This window comes from Manis javanica, chromosome 6 (genome assembly GCF_040802235.1).
Source record: "Manis javanica isolate MJ-LG chromosome 6, MJ_LKY, whole genome shotgun sequence".
NCBI classification, from domain to species: Eukaryota; Metazoa; Chordata; class Mammalia; order Pholidota; family Manidae; genus Manis; species Manis javanica.
Genome location: NC_133161.1, coordinates 76,755,649 through 76,780,398, shown reverse-complemented (window position 1 = coordinate 76,780,398; position 24,750 = coordinate 76,755,649). Strand labels below are relative to the sequence as shown.

Here is a 24,750-nt window from a genome sequence, read left to right as displayed (position 1 = left end):
AGTCTTTCTCTGATTTGTGTTTTGTGTTTGAATATTTTACGAACATAAAAAAATGAATGGGTAACACAGATCTGTCCATCTGGTGGATTGTTTAATAATACACAGCAGATAGATTATTAGTAATATTTTGTATTTTGCTTAACAGCTTCAATGCACCATGTGTTGGTGAATATAGTATAATGGAAACTGCTTTCACAAAAATATGTCCGATTTGGGAGATGGCACTACAAGGTCAGAAAAAGTTGGAATTTGTATTTGCCTCAAGAAGAAAATGAGATCTGGAGAATATAATTAACTGTTTCTATTTTGAAGCCTCTTATTTTTCCTAAAAAAGCAAAGACCCTCTCCATGCTGATGTATTGATCACAGTGATTTCTGTCTAGTCCAGACATATTGGTGACCAGACCATACCTCAATTCAAAATTAATAAGAAGCCAAGACATGGAACTTAGATTCCTAACACACGTCCTCCATAGACCTTACTCAAGGCCTGCTCTTGGCAAAAATATCTTGAATGCTAAAGCCCCACTCCCTCCAAAAAAAACTGCCTCCACCACCTGCCTTGGTTTCTAAAATCTCTGAATTTTAAACTGAAGTATTTCATCCAAGTAGAGAAGACCACACATTTCTAGATCCACCTAGTATACTAACCGTTCACACATGGCCTCATAGGTTCAGGCTAACTTTCTCTGTTTTGGAAAGAGTGGCAGAGTGAGCAATCACAATTTTTGCCTACTTCACAATTTGCTTAAGAAAATCCTTTCTTTGGTTATGATTTCCTGAATAAGCATGATAGAGAAATTTGAGAGGAAAGAGCCCTTCCCTTTAGTTATTGAACAAATAGAGTTGTGGTAGGAAAAGATTGAGGTGTTACAGAGTGCCCAACCTCCCCACTTTCTTTCCTTCTAAAATCCTAAATTTGTGTTTGTTGCTGTATGATGTAGGTACGGAATTTGGTAATTTTAAATTACCAAAGATGGAAAAGGCTGAAACATATGAAGTAGGAAACAATGAGGAAGCTGAAGAGCGAAGTCAGAGCCTTTTGCCTCTCCTTTCCCTTCCCACCGTCCCAGCTGTTGCACATCGGCCGTCGGTCTTCTTACCTCTGCTATAAAGAGTCTTTTATCATTGCCCAGAAAAGCTTGCATCAGAATCACTTTGAACTTTACTTAAAATGAAGAATACTGGGACAGATGCATCCCAGTCAAATTTCCTTTAGGTTGGGGTTTAGAGTATGTGTATAAAATACACTTGTAGATTATTTTATGCACACTCAAGTTTGAGAAACCCTACTATCTTAGTCTGCTCAGGCTGCTGTAACAAAGTACTACAGAATAGGTGGCTTAAACAGCAGACATTTATTTCTTAGCTTTCTGGAGGCTGGGAAGTCCAAGGTCAACATGGCTCTAATTAGTCCACTGTAATCAACCAGTTGTCTAAAATAAATTCTGCAAACCTGAGCATTAATTAATTAATTAAACTCAACTAGTAAAGCACACTCTCCATGAGTTGTATCAATAGATTCATTTTTCTGGAAACCTCATATTGCTTTCATTGCAAAGGCATTTTTCTTCTATCACCTACAGTAAAGTCCTCTAAAATATACAAACACATAAAACATATATCTGTTGGATATTCTTATTAGGGAGCTTTCTCAGTCTCTTTTCTTGTATCCTACATTTTATAATTGCAATATCGAGATGTTGGAAAAGGAAGTTATTGGTATTTGAAAAGTATCATCAATGAAAACATTTTTATTTCTAAGAATAGAAATGCTTCTAGCTTTGAATAACAGCACACTTAAAACCCGAATTATCTTTGCAACTACATCCTTATGAGCTAGGGGATGTGGGTAAACATTATTTTGTCACAGTTCTCCCCGTTGCCCTCCGGATATGCAGAGTAGGAGAAAAAGAAAAACCTCATTTGGCAACTTCTTATACATTCTCCACTCGGCTTCTACTTCGTTCAAATGAATGGTTGCTTAGCTGAAGCTGGCAATCCTCACAAACTGCCAAAGATAGTTTCCTGAGCAGCGTTCAGAGCCACATGGGAAGAAAGCTGAAGAGGCAATGAGGGACAGGCAGCTGGGGGTGGGAAGGCTCAGGATGGACCACCAACTTTACTTCCTAGGGGGTCTGTGCAACCTCTTTGTGCTCACTTGCACTGCTCATTTAATAACCAATTTCATGAAGAGAAAAGAAATACAAAATAGACCTCCCCTGCCCCCACTCTCCCAAACATTAGAAAACAATTTCTAAAACTCAGGCACAACAATGATAAGTTGCTGAAAACTACACCGTGTCCCTGGCAGAGCCTGGTTTCCTTACCTTCTATGGTGGTTGCGGTGCTACGCCAGGTAATGGCACCCCACTGGACTCTCCCACTGACGCCACAGCTCCCTGTAGCAAAGCCAAAAGCCCAAACCAGCTCCTTCCCTCTGACTTCCAGATTCTAGGAGGGGCACCATCATTTCCCCCAAAAGTAGTTCAAAATCTTGGAATTGCCTATGACATTTCCTTCTGTTTAGTCCTTTATTGATTCCTCCTTCATAACTCATTTGGTACAGTGTTTTCCTTTCTGTCCTACTACTGCCCAAACCTCAGCCCAGGCTATCCTCATAACAGTTTATCTCCTCCAGTCTCTCCCTCTGCATTTACGTTTATTTACCAGATATTTAGTGAGGGCCTATTGAGTGACCAGTCACTGATACGTTAGCAGTGCAGAATAGCCACCAAGAAAATTGGGAGGATTTTTGTTCTCATTCAGCTTAGATCAAACACTGAGTGTCAGAACTGCCCCAGCAGCACCGTTGCTTTACTGCTCCACTGACAAAGCATCTAAGCCTCTGGCCTTTCTCTCTTCCCATTGCCTAGCCTGAAGTCAGCCCCAGCCTGTGTTGCGATGCTATGTGCTTTGGCATACATAAGCATTTCTGATACGCTCTCCCTTGTGAACATATTTTTGGATACTGTGATGTAGTGGGTTTGCTTGCTTAGATATCTGCTCTTTCCAATGTAGCTGGGAATACTTGGATTTAGCATGGTGCCTTGGTACCAATAATACCATACATGCTTGTAGAGCTTTTTTTAGATTCATAAGTACAGTAATATAGTCCAAGTAAAACAGATTATAACTTTTTGTAACCCATAAAAATGTAATTTTTATGGAGCTACCTGTATAAAAACTTACAGAAATCTGTGTGCATGAAATAATTTAAGATGTGGTTGGAACATTCATCCATCTCCCTACCTAGAATTAGCTCCAAAAAGACCAAGATCTTGTCTGTCTTTTTCAGCAGTCTAAAATAATGAACGCAACATATAATATTTAACACATATTTAGTAAATGAAGGAATCCTATTTTAAATTTTTTATTTATTTACTGGGTATCTTCTGTGCTAAAATATTAACATTAATTTCTCCCCTTCATATGTTTCATTTTAAAAATTAAAATTTTTGCTACAATCTTAATTTTAATCCATAAACTATACCATTTTCCTAAAGACATCAAACAAAATAATGCCATATAAAAAATGTTAAATATGGCATGAAAAGTGACACTAAATTAAGTAAGTCCTTATGGAATATCCACACTTTCGAGATATTGGACAAGGTACTGAGGAAGATACAGAGAAGAAAAAGTCACAGTCTCCCTAAGAATTTATAATTTTATAGCAGAAATTAGATACATGCACATGTAAGTATAGTAACAGCAAAATTCAGGAGCTCACCTGTGAGACCCCTAAGTGGTTAATACAATTTCTGCTTGGCATAACTGTAGAACGTGTCAGGTAAAAATGTTGCTTCTCTCCTGGACCTTTAAAAATAGTAAAGATTCAGAAAGTGGAGAGAATAATTCTATACCTATGCAAAGGTATAACAGTAGAATGTGAGATATATTTAGGGGCAATGTATACATGGATTAGTTTAAGGGTAGGGCATATGGGGTCAGGGTAGAAGGCAAAACTCTAAAGGCAGATAGGATAATAGCTAACACTCCTCCTGCAGGCAGAGGGAAACCTCTGAAAACATTTGAGCTGGGGAATCTAAAAGCATGATGTGAAGATAAATCAGAGGAAATAAAGGTTTAGGAGTCAGGAGATGGGTTGGCTTATATGGCAACATTTCAGGTAAAAGGTAATGATGGCCTAAACTAGGGCAATGGCAATGGGAATAGAAAACACAAATGAACCCAACAGACACAAAGATGAATAATCCCTAGTAGGTATGAATTAACTATTGGGTGAAAAATACCAGTCCAAACAATTAAACTAATCATTTTCCTTCTACAATAGAAAAAGGCATGCTATAGCAAATCCCTAGTTTAATAAAGGAAAAGCAAAGTTTTTTAAAAAGCTTTTTTTAGGAACTTTGGTCAAAAGAAAATGTAATCATCAAAGTAACACCATTTGAAAATTAGACTTAGATGTCCATCAGTAGATGAATGAAGAAGATGTGGTACATATACACAATGAAATATTACTCAGCCATAAAAAGAAAACAAATCCTACCATTTGCAACAACATGGATGGAGCTAGAGAGTATTATGTTCAGTGAAATAAGCCAGGCAGAGAAAGACAAGTACCAAATGATTTTATTCATTTGTGAAGTATAACAATGAAGTAAAACTGAAGGAACAAAACCGCAGCAGACTCACAGACTCTAAGAAAGGACTAGCGGTTACCAAAGGGGAGGGGTGGGAGGGAGAGAGAAGGGGATCAAGGGGCACTATAATTAACACTCACAACATAGGCAGTTCACAGGGAAGGCAGTACAGCACAGAGAAGACAAGTAATGACTCCATAGTATCTTACTATGCCGACAGACAATGAGGACTTGATAATATGGGTGAATGTTGAGACCACAGTGTTATTAATGTGAAACCATCATAAGATTGTATATCAATGATACTTTAATAAAAAAGAAAAAAATATTAGAAAAAAAGTCAATATTTTCTACATGGTTATGGTCTGAGAGCATTTATCCACAGATGGTAGATTAAGCCACCATGGTCTCTCACCAGGCCTCTGCAAGAGCCAGCCACTGGTCTCCTTGGTGCATGTCTTACCTGTCAATCCATCCACCAGAATTATATTAATATAAATCTGAGCACTTACTCTCTGCTAAAATTCTCCAAAGATGTCCCACTGCTCTTGGGATAATCAAAGCATGCTTTACGTGCCCCACTGTGATCTGCATATGTCTCCAGCTTTGTGATTCATCCCTTTCAACTCACACTTCTTCCACTTCCTCCAGTCAAACTGAACAGCTTGCACACCTTGCCCTCTCTTACCCCAGGCCTTCCCACAGGCTGGTCAACCTCCCAGAGCCCTAGCCCACTCAGTTAGAATGCTCTACCATTCCCATCTCCACTGATAGGTTATTTCTTGCTCCTGCACACTTCCCACGCTCCTTATATGTTTCTGCATCACACTTACTATAATTGTCTATCTCCCCACCATAGTCAGTGAATGCTAAAAAGACAGAGCCTGCGTGTTCACAGCTGTATCTGTTACCCAGGGCAGTGAGTCACACACAGATCAATAAATAAGAGATCAAATAAATAAATGGAGCAGTGAGTAATTAAATCACTCTGGAGCTCTTTTCTGTCATCTTTGAAATTGTCTATTGATCTTTAAGATTCCTTTTAGTCATATAGTTCCTATAAGAAAACTTTGTCAATACAGAAGACAGAATTCAGCATCCCAAGTTCAAATCATTATTCTATTAAACTCAAAAACTACTGGGTCCTACTTACAAATTTACATTTCGATTGCTGCCTAAATAGCAAATCATTAATAACAATGCTATTGATATGTTTCCTTATTCCTCAACCTGTCCTCATTCTGCAAACATTTCTTCTTCACTCATCTTAAACAGTGCAATATAAGTAACAAGGAAATAGAGGAAATTAACCATAAAAACTGAGAGTTGAGTAAACTTCCCAAGAAAGTCAGCTTCCAGGCAGATTTCCTTGTCCACAGAGTGCTCATAAATGGAAACACATTTCAGACATTTTCAGACTCATAAATCTCATTTCATAATACTAATTCCCACCAGCTCCAGGGAATAGCAACACCTCAAGGTGTTCCATTTAATGCAACCTCTGTCACAATACTTCTCAAAAGAAAATAAATGTGGTTCACACAGGTTCTCTACAGCATTCTTAGGAGAATGAGAAAGTTACTGCTATTAGCAGTACTTACGATAATCTAGGTACTGCTTATTTGCTTTGCCTATATTAAACTTAGTCCTCACAATGGCCCTAAGGTACTATTATGATTCCCATTTTTAGAAGGGGAAACTGAGGCACTAACAAATTTATATAGTAAGGGTATGGCTAGAATTTGGACCCAGCAGTATTATCTCATGAACTTGACAGGTTGATTCTATTGCCTTTCTGGTGAAATTATCCCCAAACCAGAAAGCATAATATGCAAAAAAAAATCAGAATAACTACCTTATATTCTTTAATTTGAAAATGAAAACAATTCAAAACCTAGTGATATTCTAGCTCTTTGTTGAAAATAGAAACCAGTAGTATAGTCAAATATTGACTTAATTTGGTAGTGTTATTAAGCAGAATATATTTAACTGTTTCTTATTTTCACCCAAAGCCTCCTAATTCCAGTAGCTTGAGATTCAGCTGCAACTAAAAACAAAAATCATGTCTAAGGCCTTATTCTTGACAAAGAGTTTGTTCTTTTAATCCCCACAATTTGTCCAGTGCTTAAAAAGGCAGGCTAGAAATGTTTTTAATCTTTATATCAAAAAAGAATTTAAAGCAAAAATAAAAATCATTTCCCTTATTTTCTGGGGAAAAAAATTCTCAAATTCCTTTGTATAAAACAAATATCATTGATACATTGGTGAAACCAGTGGCCAGGAAAGAAAATTGTCCTACTTTATTCCTTTTCCTGTCCCTCCAGCTCTCACAGTAGGTGTATTTACATGTATCTAACCCTTGAAGTGAATTATTAAGCTGAGTTTACAAGTTAAGAAGGAAGAGGTCCTGAGAAGATAATTATTAGAATACAAATCAAGAGAGACAACTTTGAAAGAATAGTAATTTTGCTTCTTGTAAACCTTAAATCCCTAGGAGGAGAACAGAACAGCTTAGCACAACCTTTTCTCTCCATTCAGAAGTGATTGTGAATTAATTGTGCTGTTTAGCTGAACTTTGCTTTTCCTTGTATCCTAGGAGAAGATCTCTGACAGGCTGGGAATTTTTGCTTGTTTGCAATGTACACTCAGTATCTAGAGATAGGTGTTAACACTGCAGAGGCTCATTGGAAAACCCTAATTCCCAAAACAAACAAAGAGGAAAAGGTGAATAAAAGAGTCCATTGGCAGAAGGAAAAAAGAAAATAGAATGTTTGCAAGTGTTTACTTTGATAATTCAGTTTTAAATAGTCCCTAAGAAAATGCTCTGGTAACATAAGCAGTCTCAGTAAAAACTCCAAACTTGCTCATCAGTGAAGATACATAAGGCTTGTGGTGTACATGGCTTCATTAACTGCTTTATCAAAGCAGTTAGTGAAAACCAAATATATATTTGGTATATCAACTAGCCCATAGAGTTCTAGCAAAGAGGAAGTGTGAGCATTTGCTGATAAACAGCAACACTATTAATTTTGACAGTAAAATTTTAAGCATTAGGATTCTTATTATAGTTGGGTATTTCCATGCTTCTATGTATCATTTCAGTTAGCTGGTTAGCAATTGACCTTTTGATGCCGATTTTATAGCTTCCTTCTGTTAAACATGATATTTTTATTCATCCATTCAATAGTTGCTAATTAACCACACAATGTTTAATTTCTACTAAGTTAGGCACTGCAAACCAAAACACAAAATGAAACAAAACAAAATGGCCCCCTGCCCTCAAACATCTTTATTTCTAATTTCAAAACTCTACATTTTAAGATTTTAAAAAAATATTTAAGTGGCATCCTTACCCTTCATTCAGTATTTCAGGCAAAAGTGAGTTACTCTTAAGGGGTTCAGATTAGCATCAGAGGTTTAAGAATCACCACAAACAAAGTACCTTTCCTTTTTTTTTTAACAACAAGATTTGCTTAATGCTTTTAAAAAGAAAATTGTGTTGCAATGTAAATTATAAGGGTAGCTATTGAGGAATGTGTTCTGGGGTTCAGTCCTCAAGGTCTTAATGCATGTAAAAACACGCCCATTTACTTAACTCGATGTATTTGGTACTTCCATCTATTTCTTCCAGAAACTTGGACTAAGCACTTTCTGTATGTAGTAGGGGCTGGAAATCTGTAGATTTGACCTCAAATAGCTCATGGTCCTATTGTGTGGAACTTAAGGAAAATAAATCACATGGGTAGTGTCTCACTTATTAATGACCATGTGCTCTGGACTTTTAAAAATTCAAGAGGTAAATGGAATGTAGACTCAAGGAACCATATTTTCTAATATCTTTTCCTGAGGTTAGAGGGAATTTGATGTAATTATGGAGGCAAACTATTCTTTAACAATTTTTTTTTAAGTAATCTGAGTCAAATGGCACTGGAAAACATACTTGGGGCCAATTTGAACTTTACAGTATAAAAAGCATTTTTACTGCTAATGTTGCTCTGAAATTAATTGCAAGATTTTTTTAAATGACATAAAAAAATCATTAAACCAACCAATAAGTCAACCGAAACTAGCAACCACAAACTAGTAAATTAAAGCATATAGACACTTTCCTTTCACAGTTTAAAGTTTCTGTAATTGAGATATAATTCAATTTATGGGCACATTTTATATATTTTTTCCAAAGTCGTCCTTAAATTCATAGTCAATCTTATAATGAATGGTATAATTACTTGTACATAATTTTACTTACAAGGATGCTAACTGCCTATCTTATAAACTATGTTTCATAATAACTGTAAATATTTTAATGAAATTTACTTTGAATGTGCAGCATTTTTCTCCAAATGAAATGATAAACTCTTTTTTCATATACTTTCAAAATCCAAAATCACTCCCTTTAAAACACCTCATTGCCAGAATCAAAAATTATCTCTCAGTACTTTCATTACCTCTGCTTGAAAGTAAGAATGGTGTCTTATTAATCTCTATATATTTCTTATAGGGAAAGCCATGTCCCAGTCATTTCCATATCACTGGCATCTATAATAATGACTTAAAAAAAAGTGAATGGTTGTGGAATGAATAAATGAAATAATGGAGAAATTAGGACCTTGGTCACAATGAGCCCTCAATAAATATTTGTTGAGTTACAATGAGCTGCTTATGTTGACTGACAGGGCATAATGCTATAGTTCTGTGATAAAGTTTTAATATATTTCTGTAGTGTTAGCCTTTGCATTATCAAGAGGAAATTAATAAATGCTAATGATAAAATAATTACTTTAATATTTGATTTCATGTATACCTCAGATCTATGTCTTTAAAGGAGTCTCAGTATGTCAGTCTTTGGCTCAAGTATTTCTCTCATGTATCCAACTATTTTTATGATATTTTCTGTGAAAGAACGTTTTCTGAGTAACTTTTATCTTAAAGATGAGTTTTTGAACATAAGAACTTCATATAAGACATGACCTTGTTCAGTAATTCCCTATACATTCTGTTAAATTATTTTAATGTAGTCTTGCCTTTATACTTCAGTATCAGCACCCCTAACTCTTAGTACCCACAAGAGCCACCAAACATTTTGTTTCTAAACTAAATTTATCCATCAGACTTCTTGCTAAAGTTTCTCATTTCTGTTGCAGTTTTTGCTCTGATAAGTTAAAGCAGCACATTAAATTCAAAAACTGCCTCAAGTTTTGGACTAGCATAAAGAAACATTTAAGACAATTAATAAAAATTAAACAGCATTTTCTTGCAAATTTTCAGTGACCTCTAACTAGAAATTCAAAATGTATTTATAAGCTCCTTATTAACTAATTGCAGAGACCCTTTTACCAATGAGATCCCTTGGGGCATAAATGTAAATAGGAAAGAATAGAGGATCTTAGACCAAGCCCTAGAATACTACTATTTATAGATCAGACCCAAAGAAGGAGCAGTGAAAATATACAAAGAAGTAGTGGTCATTGAGGTAAGAGGCAAGCCAAGAGAAAACAGTGATCATGAAAACAAAAAGAAGCAAGTTTTCCTAGAAGAAGGCAGTGTGCTGTTGAGAGGGCAAGTTAGCTCAGAAAACATAGGGGATCAATGCTTTAGCATCTTGATCTCAAAAGCTAAAGAGATAAATACATTTAGACTCTTAAAAGCCACTGGAAGTTACTATGGAGTAGGGAACTAGAAAAACGTTTGGAGGGGTCTCAGTCCAAAATTGGATTTGAGGAAATAGTTATTACTTCTCATTTGTGTAGTTTTGCCATTATGCTGGACAAGGAAATAGAATGGTGGGTGGTGGGATGGAATGGAATGGAACATCAGTCAAGAGACAACCTATAAATGTTTCTTAAATTTGACTGAATTATATGACATAATTCCTTGGAGATGAGACTGAAACAGTCTTAGGACAGATCAAAAGGCTTATAGACCTTCTTAAAAACTTTGTAATATTTTAGGCTTAGAGTAATGGTAAGCTAGTAAAGTTCCTGACCATGTGGAGCCTATTATTTAATGGTGGAGAGAGAGATTAATCAATTTTCTCAAAGAAATATGAAATACCAACTCTACTGCATGTGAAAGTTAAGAGATGTACAATGCTGTGGGAAGATACAATAAGAGGGTATGCTATCACAGGAGTCAGGGTTCCATGAAAAAATGACAACTGGAGAATTAGTTAGTGAAAATGGAGGAAATCAAGTTGTATTCAGTGAGCTGAGCAGAAGAACAGATCTTGTGAAAGGAGAGAATATGGCATCTATGAGGAACTGAAGGTCATTGTCACTGGACTATTGAGATCAGTGAGCAGCACTGTGTATGTTGAGGGTTGTCCTCATCCTAAGAACAATAGGAAATTATTCAAGTAATTAAAGTAGGAGTGGGGTCACACATTCTTTTATTTAAAAAAAAACCCTCACTGGAATATGGAGAATGGATGAGGGTTGAGGGGTCAGAATGGATACAGGTAGACCAGTGATGGAACTTCCATAACTGTGCAGAACACAGAAGATGGTAGTTGGGGCAAAGTAGGTAGATGTTGAAATAATAAGTGGATGATGTAAAGAAAACTTTTAGGAGTTAAAAACTGAAAGGATTTGATGTTATATGAGTTATAGATATGAAATTTCATCTTGGAGTTTATGCAGTTGCTCGGGACATTCAGAGTGAATCAATCAAACAATCAATTAATAAGCATTTATCAAGTGCTTGCTATGACATTAACAGAGCGTTCCTTTTACAGAAGGCTCAAAATTGTTTATGCATTAGAAGCAGAGATTAGATTCTAGACATTGTTTATCTCAATTGTTCTTGACATTAAAAAACAAGCCATTGTTGATGAATATCTATTGTGTCTTAGAGGTTTTGGAACAAATAATGCATTCAGAAGCTACACTAGGCTTATCCAAAAGGGATGACAACATCATCTCTACTCAGGACAGGCTGCACAACTATGGTGCAAGCTGATGAAAGGTGCAATTGGCTGAGAAGCCCACAGATGGTGACCAACCAGCACAAGTACAAAATCCAATGACATACCTCCTCCTGACACATGTGTGCTACAAACCAAAGCCACACAAATCGTTCATTTATTTCACTCTTAACTGAAACTGTAGGACTGAGAGGCAGCAACAGCATTAACCTTGGGGACCTGGCCAGCACCATTCTAACTCCAATAGAGAGACTACTTTTAAAGTTTTATGAAGAAGAGCTTTCTTGTTTCTCTCCCTCAACTCTCTGGGAAAGATAGTTAAGACTCCAAAGTAAGTCTACTGCAGGTCCTAAAATAGAAGAGTTTTATTCTCAGTATCACTGTTGATGTGGTAGCTGTGAAAGCCTGCTTAAAAAGACACATTTTTCATTAGTTAAACTATTACCTGATACATGAGGAAATCTATTCTTTAGTTCTGTTTTCTTCCGCTTTTACCAGACAATATATTGGAGAGAGAAAATGCAGTGATGAAGATGAGCACCATGCTTGGTGTAGGGAGGACATGCTCTGAACACAGATCCTATCACTTATAGGCTGCACCATCCTGAAAGGTATATTAAATTTCTACAAACCACAATATACTATCTACTTCACACTGTTGTTTAGATCAAAGAACGCAACAAATATAAATATAATTTGGTCTGATACTTAATATGTTCTCATTAAATGTTAGCTGAATCTGAATTATAGCTGAAACAAACCTGTACCTACAATCAATCCACAGTCAAAAATGTCTTATTCCTCATTTTAATAGTGAATAAACCCCACTACCAGAAAATACCCCACTATCAATTCTTTTTTTACAATCCAGTATGAATATTAATTAAAATATGCTCACTAATTAAATGATTTCTACTTTTTTTTTGGAATTTTCTTTATAGATGCCACTAGGAATTTTATAGTCTTCACTATAAACCATATGCTATATTTGTCATGTTTATGAAGAGTTTATATGTGATCTAAAATTAAGAAAGTGAAGATTTCATATAAATTATCATTTGGTGAAGGAAGCAAAATAATGTAGACTATTTCCTGGCTTCTTTCATGCTGAACTGCTGTAGCTTTAATAACTTCTGCACTGCAGTGATTATGAAACTAATGCGTATTTTTAAATGTTAACTGAAAGTGTCAGACGTTTACTTATATTTGGCAAAAATCTTAGGAAGAACAAGTTTGAGGACTACACAGTAATGTGGGTTGTTAGACATATTTTCCATCATTCACATTTTGTGGAGACTCTTACCCTCTAATCATTTTTATCTAAATTATATTACAATCTTTACTTTCTGAGAGCCTTGAAGTTAGAAATAAGAACTTACTGCTAATTACAGGAGCAAGTTAAAATGTATTTTAACAAAAGCATGAGATATTCAGAGTCAAAAAAAATCCCTTAGAGATTTTAAGCTTCACTTAATAGACAGAGGGACCTAAGATAAAATTTTGGGAATTAATAACCCATTTTATGTAGAGAAAGAATCCTACATCTCCCAGCACAAATGATCTGATTAGCTTTCCTTTTCTCTATGTTAACTCCAGAAAAGGTCTTATTCATAGAAGCAATTGGAAAAATGCTTCAAGAAATCACACTACTTCTTTACAGCCAAAAACATGACTCCAAAATACCACCTTTTACAGCTTTATAAAATTAAAATAAATTACTTTATTTATTTATAATAAATTAAAAATAAACTCTTGTTTTATGTAAATAAACACAAAGTCTTTAGAACTTAGACGTGTAATATATTTTAGTTTTTTTTTTTTCATCTAACACCTGAGCAATGCTAAATGAGGGGTTTTATATTTAGAAATGAACATTCCTCTGTGGAGGACAGAACTGGATCTTTCGGGCTAATTTTTTCTTTTTTTCTTATTCACATTCCCTAGATAGTCCTTCAAGATTTGAAACTCCGTTTTCTAACCAGACCAGCTATTTATTTTTTCATGAGAAAAGCAGCTTGTTTATGAAGGATATCTCACTTGAAAAGTAGATTGAGGCATTGATGAGCTTAATGACATTTTATCAGGGCAAATTAAGAAACTTATTCAGACACACAGCCTCCTGATGATCATGTTCTTACCTATTCTCATTACTTCCGTTTATCCCATTTGGATACCTGTTCCTGGCAAGCTCTCAACTTAGTGAATTTTTAACCAAAATTCACATCAGATATTTTTTTATATAACTTAACTACCAAGAATAAATCTTTGACGCTAAGGTTGTCATAGGAGATTATGAAATAATATGAGTAGGAACATTTATATAAAGCATATTTCTTTCCGGAAGTTTGATCTCATTTTCAAGCTTAGTACCTCTGCCAGGAAGGAGGCAGCAGGAAGCAATTTATCAAATCAAAGACTTGGGGATCTTCTCTATTGCAAATGTCAAAATCCCTCAAAACTGTTTTGTAAAATGACTGATGTTCTACTTACACCAGGTAACTAACAAAGCAATACTTTCACATTTGACCTGAATAGTAGAGTTGCCTGACTGGCCCAGATTGTTACAGAAGGGCATAGAAGAGTAGACAATTCAACTAGGTCCCTAAAGTAGAGACAGGGAAAATACCCATGGCTTGAGATGTTTGATATCAAATAATAACTGCCTGGCTTTTAGTGAAGAAATACCAGTGCACATCACAGTAAGAACCCCAATTTATCCTTTAGTATTTTCCTTAGCTTGCTGTGCTACCTGCATGTTTCTGACCTCATCAAGGAGAAGAAGGTTATTCTGCTCACCACTTAGTAGAGCTTTATCCCATTATGTTCTCCCTCTATGTGACCCATTTGTCAATATAGCAGCAGCATAACAATTCAGCCACTTTGGGGGCCAGGAGAGGTTCACTGCTTTGTTCTACTCTCAGAAGATGCTCCCTGGAGCAGGACAATAGCAGAGGCTAAGCCAAGGATGCTCAAGCAATGGGCTTCCTATTACCCACATACTTTGGCCCCAGTCTTTTGTATCTTAAGTCACCTCTGCATAGGCCCAAACCACCAGGAAATTTTGAAGAAACTTTCAGTTTCAAGGGCTCTGCTCCTGACAGATGCAAGCTGAAGCAGAAAGGCATGAAGTCCCTTAATACCAACTGACATTTCTTTTCGATTGCAAGCTGTAACAATTACCCACCAAGCCTTCCCTTCACCCAGTCAATAAACAACAGGCTCTTTAAGCAGACGGTGGAGGGGGCCAAACTGGTGACTTGAAAGGAAATTTTAGTTAGCTAATCAGAGCCTTTCTTTCTCCTGCTTATTTTCATTCCTACTCCCCTACCCATCCCCACCCCCAATGTCCTTCCCTGCCCAGTCCTCCAAAGCTGGCCTTGTTCGGTGGGAAACTTTTATCTAGTTTATGGATACGAATAAAAAGCAAGTGACTTCATTAGATTCTTAATTCAGGCCTGCCTGTCATATTGCTGTTAAATTGTTTTCATATATCTTGGTTATTTCAATTGCCCACCATGCTAGTAAGAGCAAAATATTATAATAAGCTGCTTCAGATTTTCTCCTGGTGAGTTTTTCCCTACTGTTACTTCCTTGGGATTCTTCTGGGATGTCCAAAGAACAGCTGAAATGTCAAAATATTTTTAATTTTGTTTTTATTATATAGGCCATCAGTTATGAAGCAATTTGGATAATCAGCAAGCTTGCAGTCTCAAGAAAAGGTGCACACCTTCACTCTCAGGCTGGCTAAGTTTTAACTACTAGGGAACTAAACCTCCTTTCATTCATGTTGGCTTTAAAGTGATTTAAATTAATTCCAACCATCCCTTTCCACCCCATTGGATGGGTTTAACACCCTTTGATGGTGTTGTGTGGGCTTTTCTCTCACATGCTAATGAGGCATTCACTTTCTCGCCACAACTTCATATAATCCTTGGGCAATTCTCACACTTGCAAATGACCTCTTCCTTAGAGAACAGTGAATCTGGGAGGAGAGGAGAGAGAAGTGAATAACTAGCCCAGTGTAGACCTACCCTGAAAATGTATCCTGAAAATAGTTCTGTGTGGATGACTCCTATTTCCCTGGGAGAAGAATTGTCACTGAAGAAGAGATTTACTCCTACCTACTTCAAACACATAGTCTCTGTACCCAGAGTAAACAGCTGTAGCTTTTCTATAGCCTGGGTAAGCATCAGGGGTGATTTCAGGAAAGGACATCTGGGAGTCTTCTCTTTTCCTTTAGATTTTCCTTAACATGAATTTCACAAATATCCTGGTAATAGGTGACTGCTAGTTCTTGCTTCCTCACAACTGCAGGAGCAAAGTCTTGGTTAAACTGGATAAAAGGAGACATTCGGGAAAAGCTCCAGCCTTACTACCCCAAGGGAATGAGTATTTCTCCATAGTCTTCTTAAGCTCTCAAGACTTTGGCTAGCATCCTTACTTTTGTCAAGCAACTTCTGGGAAATACCTAGATGGAAGATGTTGTCACCAGCAGAGAAACTGATGTCCAAACTGAATGTACCAAAGTTGTGGTTTTTTGTGACAGCTGCACATTAGCATCACCTTTAAAACTCTTGGTGCTCACACCCCACCCCAGACCAATTATATCAGCATCACTGGGGTTTGGGACCCAGGCATCAGTACTTTTTAAGCCTCCCTGCATGATTCCAATGGACAGTCAAGGTTGAGAAATGTGACATTACAAACCAGGGAAGTATTGACAACCGAGAACACTGAGACTCAAAGGGTGGCTCCCACCGCTGAGAGTGCCTCCTCTCAGCACTGTCCACAATTACATGTCCCTTTGCAGTAACACGTCTGCCAGATCTAGAGTGAGCAATCCTTCACACTTAGCTACTCTTCTCCACACAATTGTGTTTTTCAGTGCTTTGTGCCCCATGAGTAGATTTGTAAGACTTTGCCATGAGTTACTGTCAGCAGTGTGGTGTGATCATTAATTCATCTTTCAAAAATATAACCATAGCTAGTAGTAACATTGCAAAGGAAAAAATTTAAATAGCAATCATTGACATTTCCTAATGACTATCCATTCTTTCTTGTATCTTTTCCACCATGATTGATTCCTTCTCTTCTGTAAAAACATGTCCAATATTTAAAAATTATATTGATGGTTTTTCCTAAAATTGTATATTCCTTCAAGTCACTGCTCTTATTTTACCTTTATGATCACACTTAATATAAAAACAGAGTATACTTAGTCTCTCCATTTATTATCTCCACTTAGTGTCACAGTCCATTTACTTTTTAACTGCAATTTGGCTTCTGTCCCCACTACTATATTGAATGATTTCTTCCTAGTTCCAGATCAACAATTGAACTCCTGTTCCAACAAGCACCACATCCAACTTCTCCTCAGAATTAAGACTCTTGAAACACTACAGCAGTGACTACTTTAAAGCATCTTTAAAAATACCCTCACCGCCCTGGTTTGTTTTTTATTGCTATGTCATTGTTTCCTTATCTGGTCCCCTTCACTTAAGTATTTAAAAAATTTCTTTCCTCAGCTCTCTTTTGATACTAAGAAATCTTAAACTAAGGTCTACAAAATTTTGTATCAAGAGGTTTGCACATTTTTCTGGCAAGGAGATGTAGTGCTTTCATCATATTCTCTGAAGATTTCATACCTCAAATAGGGTAAAGAACTTCTAATAAACTCACTCAGGCAAAAGAAATCTTATCTATTAGTGTGGCTATCAACTTCTAAGCAGTTAACTCTGGCACTCTACCTTTAATCTTTCTCCCAAACTTCAGATTCACATTTCCAAATGTCTGTCAAGTGACCTTCAGGATATACAGCTAGTCCCTCAAATTCAACATATCCTACCTCATCAACCAGCTCTGCTCATGACTTTCCTATGTCTTTTAATAAAATTCTCCTATGTCCACATCCAACTTCTCCTCAGAATTAAGACTCTTAATGTCCAGTTATATGGCCATGGAAACCCAGAATGATTTCTGTCCCTGCATCTTGAGTTGAAATCCAGTTGGTTCCACTTCCAAATGACCTCTTGAATCTGCTCCTCTTTTTCACCTCTTCATTCACTATCCTGCTTCAGGATTTTATTTCCTCCTAAGTAGCAAATCACTACAGCCTCTAACTTGCCCGATTCCCTTCAGATTTTCCCACCCTAATCATCCTACATCCATCTTTCAAATACGTCTTCCTAAGTTTCCATTACAAGTATGGCTTTTCCCCTTCTTAAAATTTCAAGTGGCTCCCAATTTCCTACTGAATTTGTCAGGCTTTCAAGCTCCGTCACTGGGTGGTCCTAACATATTTCCAGGCTCACCTAATTTCCTGAAGTGCTGGACAGCTCTCCATTCTCAGAAGATAGCCTGTGTTTCCCTGACCTCTAGACATTGCTTGTAGTACGTTCAGGACAAAGTATCAACCTTCCCATTACTTCCCAGAGGAGTTTCACTCTGAAACCTCCTACTCATCCTTCAAGGTTTATGTCAAATGCAGCCTTCATGAAATATGTTCAAACTCTGACTGAAATATGAAATCTTTCCTTTTTTTTTTCCTTGACAAAAAACAAGCAAAAGATATAAGAACCACTCATCCTTTAAGATTTAGATCCCATGTCACTCAATCCATGTAAGTTTATTTTTTTACTCCCTCAGCTTCCTACATGCTCCCTTCCACATTTCTGCAACCATTTTTAGTTGCATTTACTTCACTGTTTTGTAATCATGTAATCTGATTCTGTCACCAGATTTCTAGTACTCCAGGGTAAATAGCTCTTCTCTTGCATCTTTTTACCACCTGAAATTAGCACACTATCTAGCACACAGTGCATAATTATTATTACATACCTCTCGATCATGTTGTTTTACTCAATTCTATGTCCATAATAATTTTTTATAGTAAAATTCAGAGTTTCCTTCTTGCTCCCCTCTATGCTCTCACAAGTCATTTGAGAATAGACTCCAGCTTACCACATACTCGGTAATATCTGCTGAAATTAACTGAATTATTCAGGCTGTTTGAGAACACTTAGGATGTGTCAACACTGGAAAAGTACTTTAATCTAGAGGTGTCTGACTACAATGTTCAATTCTTTCAACTTTATCACTTTCTGGTTCCCATGTCAATTGCTTATTGTAAAGGAGGAAAAATAATTTTTCTTCTCCCCTTGTAGATTTTTGGCTAAGACCACCCCCCATAATAAAAAGACAGATTAAACAGGAGAAAAACAAGTAGAAGTTTAACAACATGTGTATTTCCTCTATGCATGGTAAAGCCCTAGGAAAACCGAGCAACTCCCTGAAATGGCCCAAACCATTCCCTTAAATACCATCTCCAGTTACAGATGATAAAAGATGTTTTTGGGATTTGGAGGCCAGTTACAGATGGGAGGTTGCCAGTATATCTTAGTAAACAAGGGTATGGTTGTTATGCACATTTAAGTCCCTTGCCTTGTCCATTGATAAGAGTTTCTAGATATTTAATTATCTTTTTCTTCCTGGCACAGAGAGGGAGATACCCCTGCAAATGGTGCAAATTACATAAACATTAATGTCCCTTTCAAAAGGGTAATTTCTACTCAGGTTTCAGAGCTTCTTTTGTGTCTTGCTATTTCTTAAAAATAACGAACTCAAAATACTCAGTATGCCCAAGAGGCATGTTGTAGGGTATGTTTTGCTTCTCTCACTTAGCAACTTCCTGAAAATCCCAACCCTCAATCCACTGCTGCCAGTTTATCAGCCCTGCCTTCTCCCTACCTAGTTCCCTTCTTTACTCAATCTGAATTTTAAGGTTAATCATCACCATTCTCATAACTGAATCCTCCCCTCTCTTATATCCTCATCTATTTACTCATCTCACTACAAAAAAAGGCTCCAGTTGATGTCCTGGCAATGTAGGACCACTGGAAAATAATCAGCCAGCCAACACTATTTTTTATTACCAAAGTTTGATTTAAATAGAAGCTGATTGTCATCATTATTGTTGTCATTTTGTTTGCTTTTTCCTACCCCTGGATAAATTCTTATCCGGGTTACATAGATTTTATAATCAATCTTAGATAATAAGATATCAAGTGCATTTTAAAGAGCATTCTGTCCAGTCCAGTCGCAAGTCAATTAGTCAAATATAAAACTTCTCCCACCCTCTAGCTCAAGACTGTTGACACCTAGGAGGCCTGCACTGGAGGAGGAATTGCAGTTCACACCTTTTCTTTTCCTACTTTGTTTTCTCTCCTATTCCATAGATGCTGCCTTGGCCCCTCCACAAATGGGCTGAGGTAGGGAATATAGGGAAGAAAGATAAATGAGCAATAAAAGTCTACCTTGGCAGGCACATTTGTTATTTGGCATCAGTTTCTTTTGTGCATAACATACACACAAAGGTGACTTAGGCACACCTGGGCACTTTCCAGGGAAGACTGATCTCTTGCTAACTTGTACCCGCCTGACTTCTCACTGGGGACACCTGCAGCTTCTTAGATGTAGACAGGCTTCCTTTTAAGGAGAGCATGGGCTGGCTCCCTTGTTGAGGAACACACCTGGTAAATGGGAAACAGAACCATACCCTATCAATAGTGGAAACACAACCAGCTCCCAAGGCATCCCATTGTCTTACTGTTCTGCCAGCTGCAACAAGGCCCTGAACTTTTATCTATATCCCCTAAACTCTAGGGGACTCAGGTCAAGCTTTACAGGTCTCAAATGCCTTACTCTCATTTGGCTTAAAATGTGAAGAAGCACCTACTTCTCTCTATGGGTGTGCTTAGAGTGGTGAACATATGGAAAACCAACAACCCTCTCTAAGGGGTACCTTTGCTTCAACATCTCTTAGATCAATATTGACTTCTCTATTACATTCATAAAAGGTGATGAATTAAGGGTTACAAAACCAATTTCACAATCTTTCAGCATGTTTTGCATAACTTAGTTGTTGCCCATGGTATTGTTATCAGCTTTGGGGCTCCAGCCAAAGTGAAACAGAAGGATCCCCAGTTGTATATATTGTCATATTTCTCTACTGGTGTCACTTCAAAGACACAGTTTCTAAAGTTCAGCTGAGTACTCAGCACAACCTATGCATTAATTGTCCTTGCTCACCTTGTTTTTTATTTTCTCCCTACAGCTCTTGAGCTTGTCCTTCCTACTCAACTGTTATCACCATACATGTAGCAGGAGATCTGGAAAACCCCCACCATCAAGAATGATTCCTCTCAATAGTCCACCTATTTCAGAACCTACCTAAAATGCACACCCATTCTTACATTCTTCTCCCCACTGTCAGAGAATGAGGTTTTCTATCTAATGTCTCAAACTAAAACATCACCTTTTCCAGTTTCTCCGACCACCTCTTCTGCTTTCTTTATACCTTCCCACAATGTCCTTTATAAGCCAACTGCTTCCAGATTGCTTCCTCAGATGGCCACTTTTCTCATTCTACACACCTTTTTTTGAATGATCATATTCATGTTTCTCATTTCAACTACCTCTACTATGCTGACGATTCCTAACTCCTTATCTCTCATTGATAGATCTATTCTGGACATTCCACATACATGTCTCACAGATACTTAGATTTCAGTGTCCAAAAGTGAATCTTTTATCTTTCCAAAAATATGTTCCTTCTCTGTGTCTCTGCACCACCATCCACCAGTCACCTAAGCCAAAAATGTGTGAATCAACCTTGCCTCTTCCCACTGTTTGCACACTTCATCATCTTCAAGTGCAAGGGATTTTTAACACCTAATATTTTTATATCTATTCCCTCCTACCCATATGTACCTCCCCTAAACTAGACTTATTATTTCTAAACTGGTCAACTACAACAGCCTCCTAACTTGTCTGCCTGCATTGAATGAAGCCCTGCTCCCCTCAAAAGACAGTATATTAACAATCTGATACTGCATAACAAGTTACACCAAGATACAGCCTCTTAGCAAAACAAACTCTTATTATCTTACAGCTCTCTGAAGGAGAGGAATTCAGGAGAAGCTCCACAGAGTGGTTCTGGCTCAGGGTCTCTCCAGAGGTTGCAGTCAAGCTGTTGACTATCTCTACAATCATCTGCAGGTGTAACCAGGCCTGGAAGATCTAGTTCCAAAATGGTTTCCTCACATAGCTGCCGACAGAAAGCCTGAATTCCTTGCCACATGGGCCTCTCCGCAAGGCTTTCTGAGTGTCTTCACAGCAGGGCAGCTCTCTCCCCAAGAGCCAATGATCCAAGAAAGAGAGCTAAGAAGCAGCTGTCTTGACTCTTCTGACCTAGTCTCTGAAGCGGCATGCCATTATTTCTACTTTATTCTATTTGCTAAAAGTGAGACATTAAGTCTAGCCCACATTCAAGGGGAGGGTAATTGGATTCTAACTTTTGAAAGAAAGAGTACCAAAGAATTTGCAAATACATTTTAAAAACCACTATAGCCAATATCCTCACAATCTTCGGAAAATCAGCTAAAGCTATAAATCTGTCAACATCACTTCACCTACTGACAATATAAAAGATGGCTCCCATCACCCACACATCAAAGTTTCTTTACATAGCTTACAAGATTCTCAGTGATTCAAACCCTGAGTACATCTGCAACTTCAGTTTTCATCAATTTTTTCCATAGAGCATTTTCTAAAAACATAAAATTGCTTCTTACTTCCTATACACTGTGTTGTTTCTTGACCCCAGGACTTTTTCTCAAGCTACACTTGCTGCATAGAATTTCCTGCCACCTGTGACTGACTATTGTCATTTATTTTAAGACCGAATTCATGCATCACCTACTTTAGGGAGCCTTCTTAGTAATGGGACTCCCATACCATTGCCCAGAAACTAGTGTGAATATGAATAGATTGTAAGCTCACTTAGGGCAACATATTGCTTATCTTGTATCTTTATATGAACTAGCATAATATTAGCTACTATAATATTTCCTAAAATCTCAGTGTGCATCTCTGTTTTGATGACATACTTCATCCTCAATGCTTCTTGGAGAACCACAATTACAATCAAGGTAGTCCGATATCTGCTCAATAGGTTATCTATAGTCTTTTCTGGAAAGATACTAAGTTCTTCAAGCAGAATTTATAGAACTAAACCATACTCCATAGTAGACCAGAAGTGGTAAAGCCATGCTTAGTTATAAGTCTTTAAGGAAAACACCACATACCTGATTCCAGAATGTTCTGTGTCTGACTTAGCAGCCTCAAGACAACCAGAAGGTAAAACTCAAGTAATTCTAGGCTGAGAACCAGAAAACCAAATCCAAGTGCAGTGAGAGCTAATACCGCCCAGGGGCTCTAGAAAAGCAGTACTAATAACAGCCAGAATTGGGCTTAACATATCCTAGAGGGCTTGAATTCAAGTTAGGAATGAAGATGGAATATTGTAATCAATGTTCCAAAGCCATTGGCCCAAAAAATTTTACTCTAAAAAGAATAATGATTATACTGATTTCTAGTCAAGTAGTTTCCCCATTTTCTGAGTAGAGACATAAATCTAACGAAAACATGAGGAAACCAAGATTATTCTTGCTAAAGGATGTATAGAATTTCCATTAAATTCTCCCACAGATATATAGATGTGTCAGAGTATTTTCCTCTGAAATATACTAAAGGAATAAAGAAGCAATATAGACTTTTTTAAATAATGAGATTTAAATTCTCTTCAATTTAAAACTATCTTCATTCTATTAATTATTTCAATCATGGGAAAAAATACAAGGAGCAGAAGCAACAATAAATAAGGTCTCAAATATCAAAAGCAGGGAGAAACTGCATTAGGCACTGAGCTGTCCCGTTAGGAAAAAAATACAAATAAACTCTTATGCCTCAGGCTTTTTTTTTAAGCTAAAGCTCTCAGCAGAAGCTACATGAATTTCATCAATATGTTTATATGATTCCAAGCCAAGAAATTCAGCAAAGATTACCAAAGTATCTGATGTAGCTTCTGGCAAGGGATGAAGTACATCTCACAAGGACCTGGAAAAATAAAATGTCTGTTAGAAGAATTGCAGATCCAATCAAGAAGATTTTAGATTAGAATCTAAAGAGGAGAAAAATATCCCAATAAAAGTATACAACCAAACACCAAAGAACCAACATAGGTAATAACAGAAAAATGAATATCAGGAGGAATACAAAGTAAATCTCTATAAAAAACAGGCTGTGTAAAAAATACATCCTCAAAAGAGAGAATAAATCAAATAAACATAGTAAATTTTGTTTTGTGACAGATACAATCTCATAGGTATTTTCTAATTTCAGTGGGGTAACTAATGATGAAAATGTGTAAAATAAAGATACACCTTGTTAGAAAAAGTTACAATGGGTTAGATACTAACTTCTATTTTCACAAGATACAGACAATTACTTAAAATCACAGACATAACAGTGGAAGATAGCAAAATTTACTTGGGTAAGTGTAGAACAAAACAGGCAGATGCTACTGGGCATTGGGCAATAATGTAGGCCACGTATTTAGATGATATGTATGAACAAAGCTTTTCTAAAGTTCCTTGTACAGAGGTGAGGTAAAGTAATGACAAAGATAAAATCCGGCCATCTTTTCCTCTGCTGGAAATCTCTTTGGTCAAAATCAGAATAATAGAGCCATACTTTGATTTTCATTACTCCTGCCTTTTCTCCAGTTTAGTCTTGAAACTGATAGGCATGAAAACCTTCAACCTGCATTTTCAGCCTTGTACAGTCCTTAAATTAATCTTGTTTGGGACAGATCACATATATTGAATTCAAACTCACCAGCAGCCCTACGCCCAGTGTTGATGTAACGGCTGGGAGCCCTAGGTATCTGCTTGCATCTCTGAGTCTACCTCACCCAGTCTGCAATTTCCCATTTATATGACTTGACTTCCACTTAATCTCTGATTACTGCTAAAGGCCCTGATTGGGACAAGGTTCCTAGTTTAAGCACTAATCCATTTGGCACTTGATACCTTGTAAAATAAAATTCTATCTCTGGGAGGAGTATTCCTGGAACCCTAGGTTTCTAGCTTTGAGCCCATGACCTGCTCAAAACTGAAACCAGTCATAATCATAGCATTACTCTCCTTAGCGTTTTCTGGGGACTCTATTCTCCTCGCTTGACCAAACCACACTTTCTAGTCCCTGGTGTCTTTCTTGCCCCATCAGCCTTCTGCTGAGGTCAAACATGTTTTGTCACCAAACCAGCACAAATCATGTCTGCTTTTAATTTGCTCTGTTAGAAGACCACAAAAAAATCATACA

At 37.1% G+C, this 24,750-nt stretch overlaps 1 protein-coding gene and 1 long non-coding RNA gene across 3 annotated transcripts in view; one reads left to right on the top strand and one right to left on the bottom strand.

The window, feature by feature from the left end:
- The window catches only part of GRM3 (glutamate metabotropic receptor 3), a 217,911-nt gene that overhangs the window by 7,256 nt on the left and 185,905 nt on the right, over window positions 1-24,750 (top strand). The gene's annotated exons all lie outside the window — the stretch shown is intronic.
- Window positions 23,423-24,750, bottom strand: part of LOC108402827 (uncharacterized) — a 68,431-nt gene continuing 67,103 nt past the window's right edge. Inside the window, exon 3 of the long non-coding RNA XR_001854550.3 lies at window positions 23,423-23,484. This is a non-coding gene — a long non-coding RNA (uncharacterized lncRNA). The remainder of the gene's footprint in view (window positions 23,485-24,750) is intronic.